The 15,918-nt window shown below is 37.6% G+C and overlaps 1 pseudogene; it reads left to right on the forward strand.

The window, feature by feature from the left end:
* Nucleotides 1–5,925: 5,925 nt before the first annotated feature.
* LOC107595922 (unconventional myosin-Ih-like) overlaps nucleotides 5,926–15,918 on the forward strand; it is an 11,279-nt pseudogene continuing 1,286 nt past the window's right edge.

Here is a 15,918-nt window from a genome sequence, read left to right on the forward strand (position 1 = left end):
AAGCTTTCTTCTCTCTGCTATTCATTCAACACCTCCAAAACAACTTGTGTTGTCCCAATTGGCTTATGTCAAAACGGTTGTCTTTTGGTTGATTTGTTTGAAGACCTGTGTGAAAAAGTATTTTAGGAACGCTCCCAATGGCAAGTGGAGAGTATCTATAAATTGAAAAGCCACTATTTTCATAGGTATGTCTAGAAGCTTTGATTGTATATTCATTTATTACCCAAAACGCAAATGAAAATCAAACCAATGAATAAAACCAAAGTATATGACAACTACTGTTATATAGAATGCAGAAAATATAGAGAATTTTTTTTCTCTAGCTCTTACTGCTCATCAAGAATCCCACAGTAAAAGAACCGATGAAACATTGCTAATACTGAGAAAAGTGCACATGAAAACGAGAGAGCGAGGTGGGATTTTCGGTGGGAACGCGGCAAAGCCGGTGTTATAATACACCCTTATTCTCTGCTTGGAATCTCTAATGGGAAAATCAAGTGCTGTGACTCCTGTATAATAGGATTTGCCGGGTCTCGTGCTGCATCAGGGCCCAGTGGGCAGCACAAAGCCTGTTAAGGCTGGACAAGCATTACTAGAAAGGGGGGTGTGGAGCAAAATGGGCCTGTGGTGTAAGGGGGTGAAGGTAGCCTTGACAACAGAGGTTGTGAATGGGACAACTTTCAATATGACTGTGGATAGATGTTTGTAGTCCTACCTTTACAGTGCAAGACTAGCTGTTTGCAATATGTACAGGACTATAAAACCATTTAATGACAGAAAACAATTATTTTGAACAAGTTTAAAGTAATGTTCTGCATTCAGTATAAGTTAAATGTATAGTTCACCCTTCTGCAGAACACAAAAGAAGATATTTTGAAGAATGTTGGTCACCAAACAGTTTTGGTGACCATATTGATTTCCATTCTATGGAAAAAAATACTGAGACTCAAAATATCTTCTTTTATATTCCACAGAAGGAAAAAAGTCAGTCATACAGTTTTGGAACAACATGAGGGTGAGTAAATGATAACAGAATTTTCATTTTTGGGTGAACTATCCTTTTAAACTGAATCAACAGCATTTGTGGCATAATGACTGATTACTAAAAAAAATCTCCACTTATCCCTCTTTTTCTTTAAAAATGCATAAATCTGGGTTACAGTGAGGCACTTACTTTGGAAGTGAATGGGGCTGATGCATTATTGTTAATACTCACTGTTTCAATAGTAGAGACATAAACAACATGCATGTTAACATGATTTTAGTGTGGAAAAATTCACATGTAATTTCTGTGTAAAGTTATATCCAATTTTACAATTATGTTGCCATGACAACAGAATGCAATAAACCCTAAAACAATGTTTAAACAGCTTTACAAATCAAATACTGCACAAGTTTTGACAGAATTATTATTTTAAGCATTTATATAAAATTAGCTAATGACTGAGCTTATCTGTATTGAAAGGTGAATATTCATTTAGTAAGGGTTAAGTTGATAAAAGCTGGAAACTGGCCTCACGTGTCACCTTGAAATTTGCAAGAGTGACAATGAACATCACATGCCTGTCAAGCATGACACAGTATATCTCACACACTTGAGATTCAAGGCAAGTGCTGTAGGAAACTCAATCTTTTCTGATGGATTATTTGGGTCATTAGTGGAGCGAAAAGAGACACCAGTCAGCCGTCTCAAGCATGAGTCAAATAACAAGACAAAGGGAAAATAAGGTTGGGCTTCATAGTCATCATTGTCTAAAACCTCTTCCAGTCTAGTCCATCCAAGAACCACGTGTAGTAATCATTCATAGGCCCAACTAAATTTCAGGACAAGCTGTGATTGAATGGCTAACATATGCTGGTTGAGTTCTGAGCCAGCTGGCTTCAAGTGGCCAAGAGCACAGAGGAGTGCCGTCAGCCCCGATGACAACTTTATTGAGTGTCTCTCTCTAACTCACTGATTGAATGCACGGTGGTTAATTAGCCATTAATCTATTTCCCTAATCAAAGATCAGAAACAGGAGCTGCACTGTTGTCAAATCTGGTTTTACCGTAGCAGCGGTAGAGGACTGGGGGAAGGGTTGATATCCACATTTTAGTCGGATTGTGTTTCTGTATCTTTGTGTTACACCCAGCACAGTGGTAGACACCTAGGCAAGCACTGAATAAGATCTCTGGTTCTCTGAACCCCCTCCTGACTGGGCCATGAATCATTAAATACCCAGGCCTTGCAACCAGAACATGGGTCATTTCTGCGAAGAGCACAGCAATTATAGATGGGTATCCTCTCCTTGTTTGAGCCACCTTCGTTTGAACTGCTCGCAAGCCTTGTTAGAAAAACTGAATGAACTTTTGATGAGTTTTTGGAGAAAACTTTTAATCAAGATTGTTTTTAGATCCACAGTGAAATTTTGGGGTGTTCCATGGCACATGTCGGGATGGTAGGATTTGCTTGGCTCTAGCTGGACGTGAAAGGACTATTTAGGACAGCGTTGGTCTGGATGCAAGTAGTTCTCATATTTTGATCGACAGCTGACCAAAGATGCAGGTATGACCTGTTTGCATGTATCTAGAGATATTTGAATGAGTGCACATTTATATTTTACTGAACATAAGTTCTAACTACAATATGTTTTACAATTATCCAGCAATGTTTTGCAGCAAAGAAAACAATAGCATAGAAATAATAGCAATGATGAAAAGCAAATATCAAAAGAAAGATCAAAAGAAGCAATATTTTCAGCATTAGCTAACTTTCACCATTAACATGCTCTTTTTAGTTTCTGATTCCTGTATGCTTTTTTTCCTGCTACATTTGGTGGTGAAAGCTTCAGTGTAAAGAAATATCCAATAAATCACCCAGCTGATTAAACACAAGCAGTAAACCTGTCAAAACTTCAGGTTCCTTTACTTTGAGAAAGAGAGATGTAACTAAACCTCACCGTTCACTTTAGCAGAGTGCTATTGCCCATTTTGTCTAGTCTTTCCTATTCTTGGTCAGGCCTTCTGAGGAGTAGGATGTCTTTACCGTATCCCTTCTCTCCTTCCCTCCCTTTCTGAGTTGGTCGAGGTTATCCAAACTAAGCCGCAACCAACATTTTAGACCAGGCTGAAGGACCATCTCTTAATTAAAAGACAATAGCTTTTATACCAAAGAGGGAAGCTGATGCACTTGATGTGACAAAAGGGTGACCAGCCTTGTGACTTAAATGATTTGTGTCTCTATGGCTATTTTACTTTCTTTGGGAAAAGATTAGATCTTCCAACTAAAGAAATAGAAACTGATCTCTTGACTTTGGGGCTCAGTATTGTATTTACATTTCTTACAGGCTACACAATCATTAAAATATGGTTGACCTTAATAGTTTTGACTTAGATGTGACTGCTTACAGTATTTAATTTGGTTTAGAAATTGGCTGGGAAATATCTATGAAACCTTGAAGTTAATTATGAAAACATTCTCATATTTAATTCTGGGGGGAAAAAATAATGTATTTATTTTTCCATGGGAACTCCAGTAGTGGTTAAAAAGCATCCCTAAATGCACCTCATGAAGTTAACTAATAGAAGCCCATTGTGCAGAGCTGGAATTTAGGCAAAGGGAACCAAAAACACAAGTTTTGATTAGTTTTCATTTTTGGTTGCTGCATAATTTTCATATTTTTATTTGTGTTACTTTTTTAATATAATAATAAGGAATGGGTGGGTGTGTCCAAACTTTTGACTGTGTATGTGACCAATACAGGTTCTTCAGACCTATGAGAGTAACATTTTGCTTTCATTTTGAGTCTCTCATTTGAGAAGAGGAACAGGCTTTTCCTGTGCCGATGTCCATGCGTCTTATCACACTGAAAGTGTCACACTATAAACATTAGCATCCTTTCTGTCCATTGTTCCTCATGTGACATTGAGTTCAGCTTGTTCCCATGTGGGGACAGAAACTAGAGAGGGGGAGTCTCCACAATAACGCTGAGATTGAGATTGGTTCTGACATCTCAAATGGGGGATCTTCAATGATATTGTTCACCTGCCCCTTTGGCTTAATGCAGGGTGAGAGGGGGAGGGGCATGTTTTGGTGTTGTCGGTGAGGACATGAAATAGTGCGAAGCATGAAGTGATGTGAGGTGGTGGGTGGTGATTCACAACTTGCATGCGGTGGGATGAAAATTTTATTGGCGGACAGGTGGACGAAAATCTCCCATCTGAGAAATACGTTCCCCCTCCCGAAGCACCCTTGATTACGGTGTTCGTCTAACTGCGCCATTCTGAACAAGCCTCCATTGTGTGCCCCGAGGGCATGCTAAATGAGTGTCTCAGAGAGCAGCGGGACTCAGACCGTTACAACACAATTTAGTCTGTCTTGTTGTCTCAAGAAGGCCTCATTTCAGAAGCTCTCAGATCAGACAAATATAAGCAACCCCCTCCCTCCCTTCCTCTGTCCCTCCTTCCCTCCATATCTCCCTCTTTCTCTCTCCCTCTTCTGCTACTTTGCCCCCTCCCCCTCTACAACCAACTAGCCCACACCAGCCCAAATAGGCCAAATCTCGTCTATTGTCCTGGGACTGCCCAGTGTGAAATTCGGTGTGACATTAAATGTTTTCTAATGAATAAATTGTGAAAGGATATGCAGAGAGAATATGTGTAATGGAATGTAGACTGCATTTTAAAAGCTTCTTCATTGTCCATCGTCTTTGGAATTTACAGGACAAAAAAACTAGCCTCTTTCAGAGCTAATGAGGTTTATGGGGGTGAAAGGGGGGGCAGAGGATTTTGGGGGCTTCTAGTCGTTAGATTAGACTTAGTTTTTTTCTTCCTTTTCTGTTTCTTCTTCTAATTCACTATATGAAAGTCAAATATCCTGTGTTCTAAAAAATGGGAAGAGGACAAATTACAGCAAATATCTACCGCTGGTCCACTGGAAATCCTAAAATATCTTGCATGTAAAAATGCATAATTTTAAGGAATGGAGTAATGCATGCCTCGGAAGTTTCTTTCTTATATTGAGAAATATACTTCTCTGGTCTCTTTATTAATATACAATGGCAAACACTGAACTGTGGAAGTAACTGAAGCAAATTCTGATCCTTAGGGTTGAGGATTGTGGTTTTTGCAGAAAATTGCTAAATTTTTCGCTAAACCCCTTCCTGAGTTCCCAAGAAACCAAAGACTTCTATGTATTAACATCATAGACTGAAGTTTCTTTTCTTTTTCTTTTTTTTATCCAATTCTGTTCACACACTTGTGACCTGTGTAAATGATACACACTGGAGACTAGATACCATTGATTAAACCAACATTATTATTGATGTTGGCTTTGAATAAACCTGTATCTCAGGGAATATTTCAGGTATAGTGAAAACATGCACTCTTGGCTTTCATAAGTATCTCACAGAGCCAAGTTGGAAGATATGGCTGCCTGTATTTAAGGTGTACTGAATGCTATCTGATACGGTTGGTGGAATAAATCCAATCACAACATGCTATTTAAACAGGTTTCTTAGCGAAAGCAAAGCTGTCAGTCATAGGGACAGGAACATGGTCTACTCATTGCAGATGATATCTCATTACAAAAGCCTCTACAATAGAGAACAGCATTATAAAGTACTTAGTTAAACATCAACAGGGGATTATGCGGTTGGATGATTGTGACTCAATCAGAGACCTTAGACCCCGATTTTCGGTTTCAATCTTAACATGATAGCAAGTCTATTAATGAAAGGATGAAAAGTCAATAGACAACTCAGTTTTACTCTTGATATTCATTGCTGAAAAGAAAAATGCAGTATAAATAGCCAGTTCCATCTTATCCCTGTCTCACCCATAGCCAATATTTCTTTGGAAATGAGTCACTGATTATTTGATTGAAATTTATATTTAGACCTGTTTTACTGCTTAAAAAAACAAGCTTTTGATCCTTATGGCTGCAGAATGACACAGTCCTATAGACTTGGTCAGTGTAAACAAATTGCATTGGGTCATGGTCAGTGTTGTGCTTGTCTGATTGGCAGAAAGGAAAGGTTAAACTGGGTCATTTGGACTTGGAGGGAGCCTTGATTGCCAGAGACCGAGTTGGTATCCAGGACTTTGTGCTTCTTGATGCCCACAACAGTGAGACAGCCTTCCTGGACAATCTGAAGAAGCGTTTCACAGAGGATTTGATATATGTGAGTGAGATATCAAAAACAAAGGTTAATTTGCTTTTTACATATTCACTGTGATTAAGTTAATGTCAAACGTCTCTATACTCTCAGACTTACATAGGTACATTGCTGATATCTGTAAACCCATACAAAGAGCTGGACATCTACACCAAGAAACAAATGGACCTCTACATGGGAGTGAACTTCTTTGAGCTGCCCCCTCATATGTAAGTGTTACCTTACCTTCACTACCAAACCAGTAAATTAGACATTTGCAAAGAAAATAGAAAAAAAAAATTTGTCCTTCTCAGATATGCATTAGCAGATAATGTCTACCACACCATGCTATCAGAAGCCAACAACAACTTTATTTTGATATCTGGGGAGAGTGGAGCGGGCAAAACTGAGGCCTCCAAGAAGATCTTGCAGTACTATGCAGTCAGCTGCCCTAGTTCCACCTTAATGGACACTGTGAGAGACCGCATGCTCATGTCCAACCCTGTACTAGAGGTCAGTTCAACAATAATATTCTCAGCATGTGTCTGACCATTCACTACGCATGCTTTACATTCATTACATGTGCATTTAGGCCTTTGGAAATGCAAAAACGATGAAAAATGACAACTCCAGCCGTTTTGGGAAATATATGGACATCCAGTTTGATTGCCAGGTATTGACAAATACCTTACTAACTTCCTCACATTAAAGAATATAACACGTTAAAGAAGGTTCACGCTTGTTTAATGCATAGGGAGATGCTGTTGGTGGCCACATCCTCAGCTATCTGCTGGAAAAGTCTAGAGTGGTTCACCAAAACCACGGTGAGAGAAACTTTCATATTTTCTACCAGCTGGTGGAGGGAGGAGAGGAAGACCTACTGAGGCACCTGGGCTTGGAGAAGGACACTAAACATTATAGTTATTTAGTGCAGGTATGACTTCTATTTTTAAATCTGGTGTGCAAAATAAGTAGAAGACAGTTGTGAAATCTAAGTAGAATCAGACTCTCCAGTGTTTTTATAAATATTTTTTTTGACTTAACAGGGAGAATGTTCCAATGTAAGCTCCATTAATGACAAAGATGACTGGAAAACTGTTAAAAATGCATTATCGGTCATTGACTTTGATGCTAATGACATTGAGGTAAGGAGAGGAGCAATTTTTGTATATAAATGATCTGATGTACAAGTATAAAGAAAGCTGCCACCTTTGATCATAAACAGATACATTTTGTCTTTAATATCCCAGCACCTCTTTGGGATTATAGCTAGTGTGCTTCATCTGGGGAACGTGCACTTTGATGGAGACACTAAAGGTTATGCTACTCTAAACACTAATGCAGCACTGCGCTGGGTATCCAAGGTCAGTTTATTATATATACATACTATATAACATGATTAAGGATATATATATATATATATATATATATATATATATATATATTAATCATGTAAAATAGTTTACAATGACATAATCTAAGTGATTACATATCTGAGTAACATTGCTCTTTTGTGTTGATATTCAGCTGTTAGAGATCCATGTACTGGTCCTTCATGAAGCTCTGACATTCAGGAAGATTGAAGCCAAATCAGAGGAGGTAAAATACAAATTTGTAATGTAATGTTGTACTGTCTTTTTATCCAAAATGATTCTTGAAGCAGGTGACAACTGTCTTTCTGGCCTCCAGGTTCTGAGTCCATTTACTGTTGATCATGCTATCTATGCCAGAGATGCCCTGGCCAAAGCCATATATGGCCGTGCCTTCACATGGCTGGTCAACAGGATCAATGAGTCTCTGGAAAATAGAGTAAGAGGACAACAGAAAAATATTTCAGATAGTTACCATTTGTGGCCACTGTTTGGTTACATTGTAAATCTCCCGGTATTAATTCATTTGAAAGCTGCTGGATGCAGTTTGTTCCATTGCAAAGAAATGGAAATATTGTTGCTTTTACAGTAACTAAATTCTACCAGATGGATTTGAAGAAACTATCATGGAAACCTAAATGACTTACTGACTTTCTTCATTCTTCATTCTTTGTTTAAAGGATTCTAAGAGGAAGACAGTCATCGGATTGTTAGACATCTATGGATTTGAGGTATTCTCTGTTAACAGGTATGTGTTTTGAATTAAATGAGACAGACAGACAGACAGATAGATAGATAGATAGATAGATAGATAGATAGATAGATGATAGATAGATAGATAGATAATTTGTGTGCATGATCTTATTGATTTTTATTTTATTTTATGTGTGCTTAGCTTTGAGCAGTTTTGCATTAACTACTGCAATGAGAAGCTACAGCAGCTCTTCATTCAGTTGACACTGAAGGCTGAACAGGAAGAATATGAAGCAGAAGGAATTGGGGTGAGTAAGAGCAAATCAATCATTCATCATTCAAGCATCGTCATCGAATGATATAGATAGATAGATAGATAGATAGATAGATAGATGATAGATAGATAGATAGATAATTTGTGTGCATGATCTTATTGATTTTTTTTTAATTTTACGTGTGCTTAGCTTTGAGCAGTTTTGCATTAACTACTGCAATGAGAAGCTACAGCAGCTCTTCATTCAGTTGACACTGAAGGCTGAACAGGAAGAATATGAAGCAGAAGGAATTGGGGTGAGTAAGAGCAAATCAATCATTCATCATTCAAGCATCGTCATCGAATGATATGCTGCACTTGAATAAGAGAATAAGGGCATTTTTCTCTCACTGTGTTTCAGTGGGAGCCGGTGCAGTTCTTCAACAATAAAATCATCTGTGATCTGGTGGAAGAGAAGCACAGAGGAATCATCTCTGTGTTGGTATGGAATAATAAGTACAATGTCTTTACACACTGAAGAGACATACTGTAGATAGATATAATTCTCTGGCACTTTTTGAGTGTTTTGGTATTTCTGGCACTTTTTGTGTCTTTTGGTATTTCAGGATGAGGAGTGTATGAGGCCGGGTGATGCCACAGATCTCACTTTTCTTGATAAACTTGAAGAGAAAATGGGCAATCATCCCCACTTTGTAACGTGAGTTTGGGTTTGATCATCATGATGTGGCACTAAACAAGAGTTCTTCTTCTTTAAGTATCTTTGACTGGATTCAGTACTGCTAGAAACTGTCAGCAGTTTGATTCTTCACTACAAGCCTCTGATGGTGAAGAATCAGTCAGACCTTGTTGTATTTGAAACTGAAGCATTCACCCCCTGGCTTGGCCACATTGTCTCTCTTAAGCCTTGTATTGACTGACACCCTGATGAAAGTGCTCAGCAGTCTGAGAGAGAGAGAGATAGTGATGTTGTGTTGCTCACTCTTTATCCAGGTCAAATACAAATTAAGTTCCTGAATTACTGATTGAGTGCCAAGAACCTCCATGTTATTATACTTCACTAATAGACCATAGCATTAGCAATGTCAAGGTTGAAGGATTCCCAGAAAACATGCATCCAAAAATGTATGTGCTTAATTACATAGTGCAATTTTTTTTTATCAGTACAGATAATAAATATACAAACACAAATTATTATTGTAATGGATGTGGATTTTAAGCATCATAAGTAAATTTTATACATTGTTTAACATGGAGTGCATGCTATATTTCTCTATCCAAGGTAAACTTGGATAGAATGAAAAGACTTCTGCTCTTCATTCAGACATTTTTAGTGACTTGTTTTTATTGTGGTCTAATGAGAGCCCTTTCCTTTACTCTTCTATGAACTGAAGGCATAAACTGGCTAATAAAAAGACCCGAAAGTCTCTGGAGAGAGGCCTTCACTACAAGCCTCTGATGGTGAAGAATCAGTCAGACCTTGTTGTATTTGAAACTGAAGCATTCACCCCCTGGCTTGGCCACATTGTCTCTCTTAAGCCTTGTATTGACTGACACCCTGATGAAAGTGCTCAGCAGTCTGAGAGAGAGAGATAGGGATGTTGTGTTGCTCACTCTTTATCCAGGTCAAATACAAATTAAGTTCCTGAATTACTGATTGAGTGCCAAGAACCTCCATGTTATTATGCTTCACTAATAGACCATAGCATTAGCAATGTCAAGGTTGAAGGATTCCCAGAAAACATGCATCCAAAAATGTATGTGCTTAATTACATAGTGCAATTTTTTTTATCAGTACAGATAATAAATATACAAACACAAATTATTATTGTAATGGATGTGGATTTTAAGCATCATAAGTAAATTTTATACATTGTTTAACATGGAGTGCCTGCTATATTTCTCTATCCAAGGTAAACTTGGATAGAATGAAAAGACTTCTGCTCTTCATTCAGACATTTTTAGTGACTTGTTTTTATTGTGGTCTAATGAGAGCCCTTTCCTTTACTCTTCTATGAACTGAAGGCATAAACTGGCTAATAAAAAGACCCGAAAGTCTCTGGAGAGAGGAGATTTCCGTCTTCTTCATTATGCAGGGGAGGTGACCTACTGCGTTGTGGGTAAGAGAAGACGCACAAAAACACATTTCAGATGTCAGTAAACCTCGGAAACATGTTTTCTGGCTTTCACAACCTTTTATTTTTTATGATCTATTCTTTTTCAATAGGATTCATTGACAAAAACAATGATCTTTTGTACAAGAACATCAAAGACGTAAGTGCACTGGGTGTACAATAAAGGATAATGCTGGTCAGGGTGGATGAAAGGAAATTGGCTCATAAAAGCCACTTAATTATTTCCTTTCCATTATTTTTGGTCCTACAAGAGTTAATGGTAGTAAATGTGTACACGCATGTGTGTTTCTTATATATCTGCATGTCTGTGTGTGTGTAACCAACAGGTGATACGCATGTCAAAGAACCCGATAATACAGCAGTGCTTTCCAGCCACTGAGGGAGACAGTAGGAGAAGACCTGAGACAGTGAGTCCATTGATGTGTTAAAATACTGAAATATTCAGTTACAGTACAGAAAGTTGTTTTCATAAGCTAGTAGTTTTTTTAGTTGCACACATTGTGTTGTGGGTAGTGCCACCACTAATAATCTAGATAAATAATGTAAAATAAAATAAAAAGAGCAGTGCTGTAATGCACTGTATATGCAATGCTCTTGACTTTCCATTGTTATGACATATGAAACCAGAAGTAATTTTTAATTTAAAGATTTTTAATTTACTTATTATTTGATTGTACTGGCATTTGGATGCCAAAAAGACACAAAATAAATAAATGTTTGTTTGTTTTTTTAATTTCCAAACTATGCCGTTTATCACAGCATAATGTGAAATGTTTACTAAATTAATTAATCAATCAATAAATCAATCAATCAATTAATTAATTGAAACTGAAAATTTTGTATGTGATCAAGGAATTATTTCCATACTTCCAATACACACAGTATTTATACAATTTATATCTATGAAATACTGAATCAGTACGTATAGCCTACTATTGCTATGTTAAATCAAGATGACTGAAACAAACAAATGAAATATCCATTAAAATAAAATAAAATAAACTTTGACAACTCACATGATATCTAAATATACAATCTCCTTTAAGCTGAATTGTGAAATTAAATCTTTAGGTGGCCACTCAGTTTAAGAACAGTCTTCTGCGGCTGACGGAGATTCTGACAGCTAAAGAAGCGTGGTATGTGCGCTGCCTCAAGTCCAATGACAATAAACAACCAGGTGAGAAACTTGAGTATGTGAATGCTATTGTTACAAGTATAATTATTCAGAGAATAAGTCAAGTCAAGTCACCTTTATTTATATAGCGCTTTTAACAATACAGATTGGGTCAAAGCAGCTTTACAGTATCAAAATAGGAAAATAGTATGTCAATGCAAAAGGACAATAGTAAACACTACATTTTCAGTTAAAGGCAGTTCATCATTGAATTCAGTGATGTCATCATCCAGCTCAGTTCAGTTTAAATAGTATCTGTGCAATCAAGTCGATGCTGGAAATTAAGTGTCCCCAATTAAGCAAGCCAGAGGCAACAGCGGCAAGGAACCAAAACTGCATCTGTGACAGAATGGAGAAAAAACCTTGGGAGAAACCAGGCTCAGTTGGGGGGCCAGTTCTCCTCCGGCCAGATGAACCAGCAGGTTCATCCATGCTGCAGCGAAGTTAGATTGTGCAGAGGACTCATCTGGTTCCGTGGTCTTGTCTAGGAGACAAGGCCGTCTAGGAGACAAGGTCTTCACTGGGGATCTGTCTCTGGGGCTCATAGTTGTCCTGGTCTCCACTGAAATTCAGGGCTGTAGAGGTTGTCTCTAGGTCCAACATCTGGGCTGGATACGGACTGGATCTGGTGGCTACGGTGACCTCGGAATAAGAAAGAAACCAATTTTAGAGTAGATGCCACTTTTCTTACGATGTAACAAGTACATTGTATGTTATTGGAAGTGTTCCCAGTTCAGGTTGACCTAATTAATGCAGCCTAACAATCCTTTAAAGGATTTGAGTAATAAAAATATGTAAATGTGTTATGTGTAAGGCAGGTTAAAGAGATGGGTCTTTAAGCTAGATTTAAACTGACAGAGTGTGTCTGCCTCCCGAACAGTGTTAGGTAGATTATTCCTGAGTTTGGGCGCTAAATAGGAAAAGGATCTGCCGCCCGCAGTTGATTTTGATATTCTAGGTATTATCAAATTGCCAGAGTTTAGAGAGTGCAGCGGATGTGGAGGACTATAATACGATAAGAGCTTGCTCAAGTACTGAGGTGCTAAACCATTCAGGGCTTTATAAGTAATTAGCAGGATTTTAAAATCTATACAGAGTTTAATAGGGAGCCAGTGCAGTGTTGACAGAAGCACATATTTGTTTATTTTTGTGTGCAAATTGATTTTTTAATTCTGGTAAAATAGAAATATGTTTTTTTTACTCTGTTTATTCTCTCTTTTCATCACAGGCAAGTTTGATGAAGTTTTGGTTAGGCACCAGGTGAAATATCTGGGATTAATGGAGCATCTGAGGGTCAGACGAGCTGGATTTGCATATCGACGTAGATATGAGGTTTTTCTCAAGAGGTATACTGGCATTTAATACCATCACATACTCAGATGTGAAAGCTGTTAACTTTTAAATACACTTCATAGACTCAAAATGCTCATCAAATGCAACATTTCTAAGGTATAAAGCTCTTTGTCCTGCCACTTGGCCCCACTGGAAAGGTGTACCTGCAGATGGGGTAGAAAAACTTGTGCAACATCTGGGCTACCAGCCTGATGAGTATAAAATGGGCAAGTGAGTGGGTTCAGGCTTACAACTTCACAATTTAATACTGAAAAATTAGCATCTGTTTTCTCACCACACGAACCTGAACTACTCTTCATATTCTGTCATATTCAAAGGACAAAGATATTCATACGATATGCCAGGACACTTTTTGCCACAGAGGATGCCTTTGAAATGTGCAAACATGAACTGGGTAAGCAAAAAAGAACTCAAAAGAGACATTTTAAATTTCTTTCTTGTATTGTAAGCATGTGTTAATGTTGCTTTTACAGCTTCAAGAATACAGGCCAAATACAAAGGTTACAGAGCCAAAGGAGAGTTTCGAAAACAGAAAGAGGCTGGTAAATAACAGTATTTATTGATTCAATATTTTCTTATAACCGATATTTATGTTATATTACATAATACTATGACACTTCATTGCAACACAAAGTATATTTATTATAGCATACATATATGTGCTATTTGCATCTTTTTTTTTTTTTTGACAACATTTAGCTACAAAAATTGAGACGTGTTGGAGAGGAGTGCAGGCACGCAAAGAGAAAGACCGCAGAGCCTGGGCTGTAAAAATCATTAAACAGTTAGTAATATTAGTTAATGTAATTTTAGTTTTTTTTTGGTAAATATTAATACATTTTATTTACCAGGTGTATACCCTTTAATTTAAAGGGATAGTTCACCCCAAAACGAAAATTTTGTCATCATTTACTCACCTTTTATTTTGGGGTGAACTATCCTTTTAAGGGATGAGATGGCATTCCCTTTATGACATGATTTTTATCCATGCAGGTTTATTAAGGGTTACATCACACGACGTGAGGCAAAAACTACTGACAACTCTGAATACCTGGCCTTCGTTCGACAGAGCTACCTAAATAGACTAAAAAACAACTTACCAACGACTGTCCTGGACAAGACCACATGGCTGACACCTCCCCCAGTCATGACAGAGGTATTCAGAAATGCTGAGGTATTCAACAGTGGCCCCAAAATGTTTGAACACTTACGGCAAGGCAAATTTATTTATATAGCACATTTCATACACAATGGTGTTCTAAGTGGTTTACATAAAAAAAATCATAAAAATTGTAGTCATAAAAAGAATACATAAAAAAATGAAAAGCAATAAAAAAACAATACAAAAATAAAAAAGGTAAAACAAAAATAACATTTATGAAATTGATCAATTAAAATAAGATCTATATTAAAAGGAGGAGGCATACGTAAAAACATAAAAAGAGAGAAATTAAAAAAATGCAGTGCGATCAGTTCAACGCAGTGCAGAAACAATGCTCAACCAGGGAGTGCACAGCTAAACAGATGCTCTAAGCCTAAAGTACTTCAGCCACACTTAATTGTATGAATTTCATTGCATTAAAAGTGGCGTCAAAACAATTGCCGCTTAACCTTATCTTCAATTTTGAAGGGCCTAATTGTCCGTATACTTTGTGAGGCCACTGTATGCGTTGCAAACGTTCATGTGCAATATTATTTTAAATTAGGAATGTCTTTGATGCTGTTGTATTTGTAGACCTCAGAGATTCTGCGACAGCTGCACACGCGGATGATGGTGAGGAAGTATGTGCGGGGAATTACGCCACAAAAAAAAGCACAGGTCACTATCACTGTTGTCACATGCTTTTGTGTCTTAAAATACAGTTTCAGCTCATTTCGCCATGTTTACATTTTGGCTGATAATGACAATGAAGACTGAATGCTATGTCTTTTCACAGCTGCAACAAAAAGTTGTAACCAGTGGCATCTTTAAGGGAAAGAAGGACAGCTACCCTTCGAGTGTTGCTGTTCCTTTTGTGGACACTAGAATCAGTCAGTACAGTTGACAAAAACTGCAATTAGTTATGCACAGATCCTTTTGTATGTCTTATGCACTTCCTTTCATTCACCAGATGAACAAGACATCAATATGAGGGTTCTTCAGACTATACGACATGAACGTATCAAGGTAATAAGAATCTTTCTAATGGATGAGGCCCAATTGCCAGTCATGCATAATAGAAAAAAGAGCCTGTTTTTCAATGTCACCTAAACACACTTTCTCTCTCTGCAGTACAGCGTTCCTGTGGTGAAGTATGACAGAAATGGATTTAAACCCAGACCAAGGCAACTTATTCTCACTCAGGCTGCTGTATACCTGGTAGAAGAAGCTAAGATCAAGCAGAGAGTAGACTATGTTTCTCTAAAAGGTGGGTCTCAAGGGGTAGATATGTGTAGTCACTCAGTGACGTAAAAGAACATTACAGCACCTTTAAAGATGTCTCCTTTTAATTATTCCCCTGTAGCATTCCTCAAGATTTTCACCGGGGCAGTATCCTCAAAGGTACAACTTTGTACCATATTTACCCCTAAAGGGTGCATATTAGTACCTTAAGGGACTACAATGTACTCCTAAGGTACCAATATGCACCCTTTAGAGGTAGGTATGATAGAAAGGTGTACTTTTGAGGGCATGTTGTACCCCTAAAAGTACAATTTTACACTACTGAGAACAACTACAACTTTTCCCTATTGAGAACATTGGGGTCAGTAAGATTTTTTAATGTTTTTGAAAGAAGTCTCTTATGCT

The sequence above is a fragment of the Sinocyclocheilus grahami genome, unplaced genomic scaffold (genome assembly GCF_001515645.1).
Source record: "Sinocyclocheilus grahami isolate Dianchi unplaced genomic scaffold, SAMN03320097.WGS_v1.1 scaffold211.1, whole genome shotgun sequence".
Classification (NCBI taxonomy): Eukaryota; Metazoa; Chordata; class Actinopteri; order Cypriniformes; family Cyprinidae; genus Sinocyclocheilus; species Sinocyclocheilus grahami.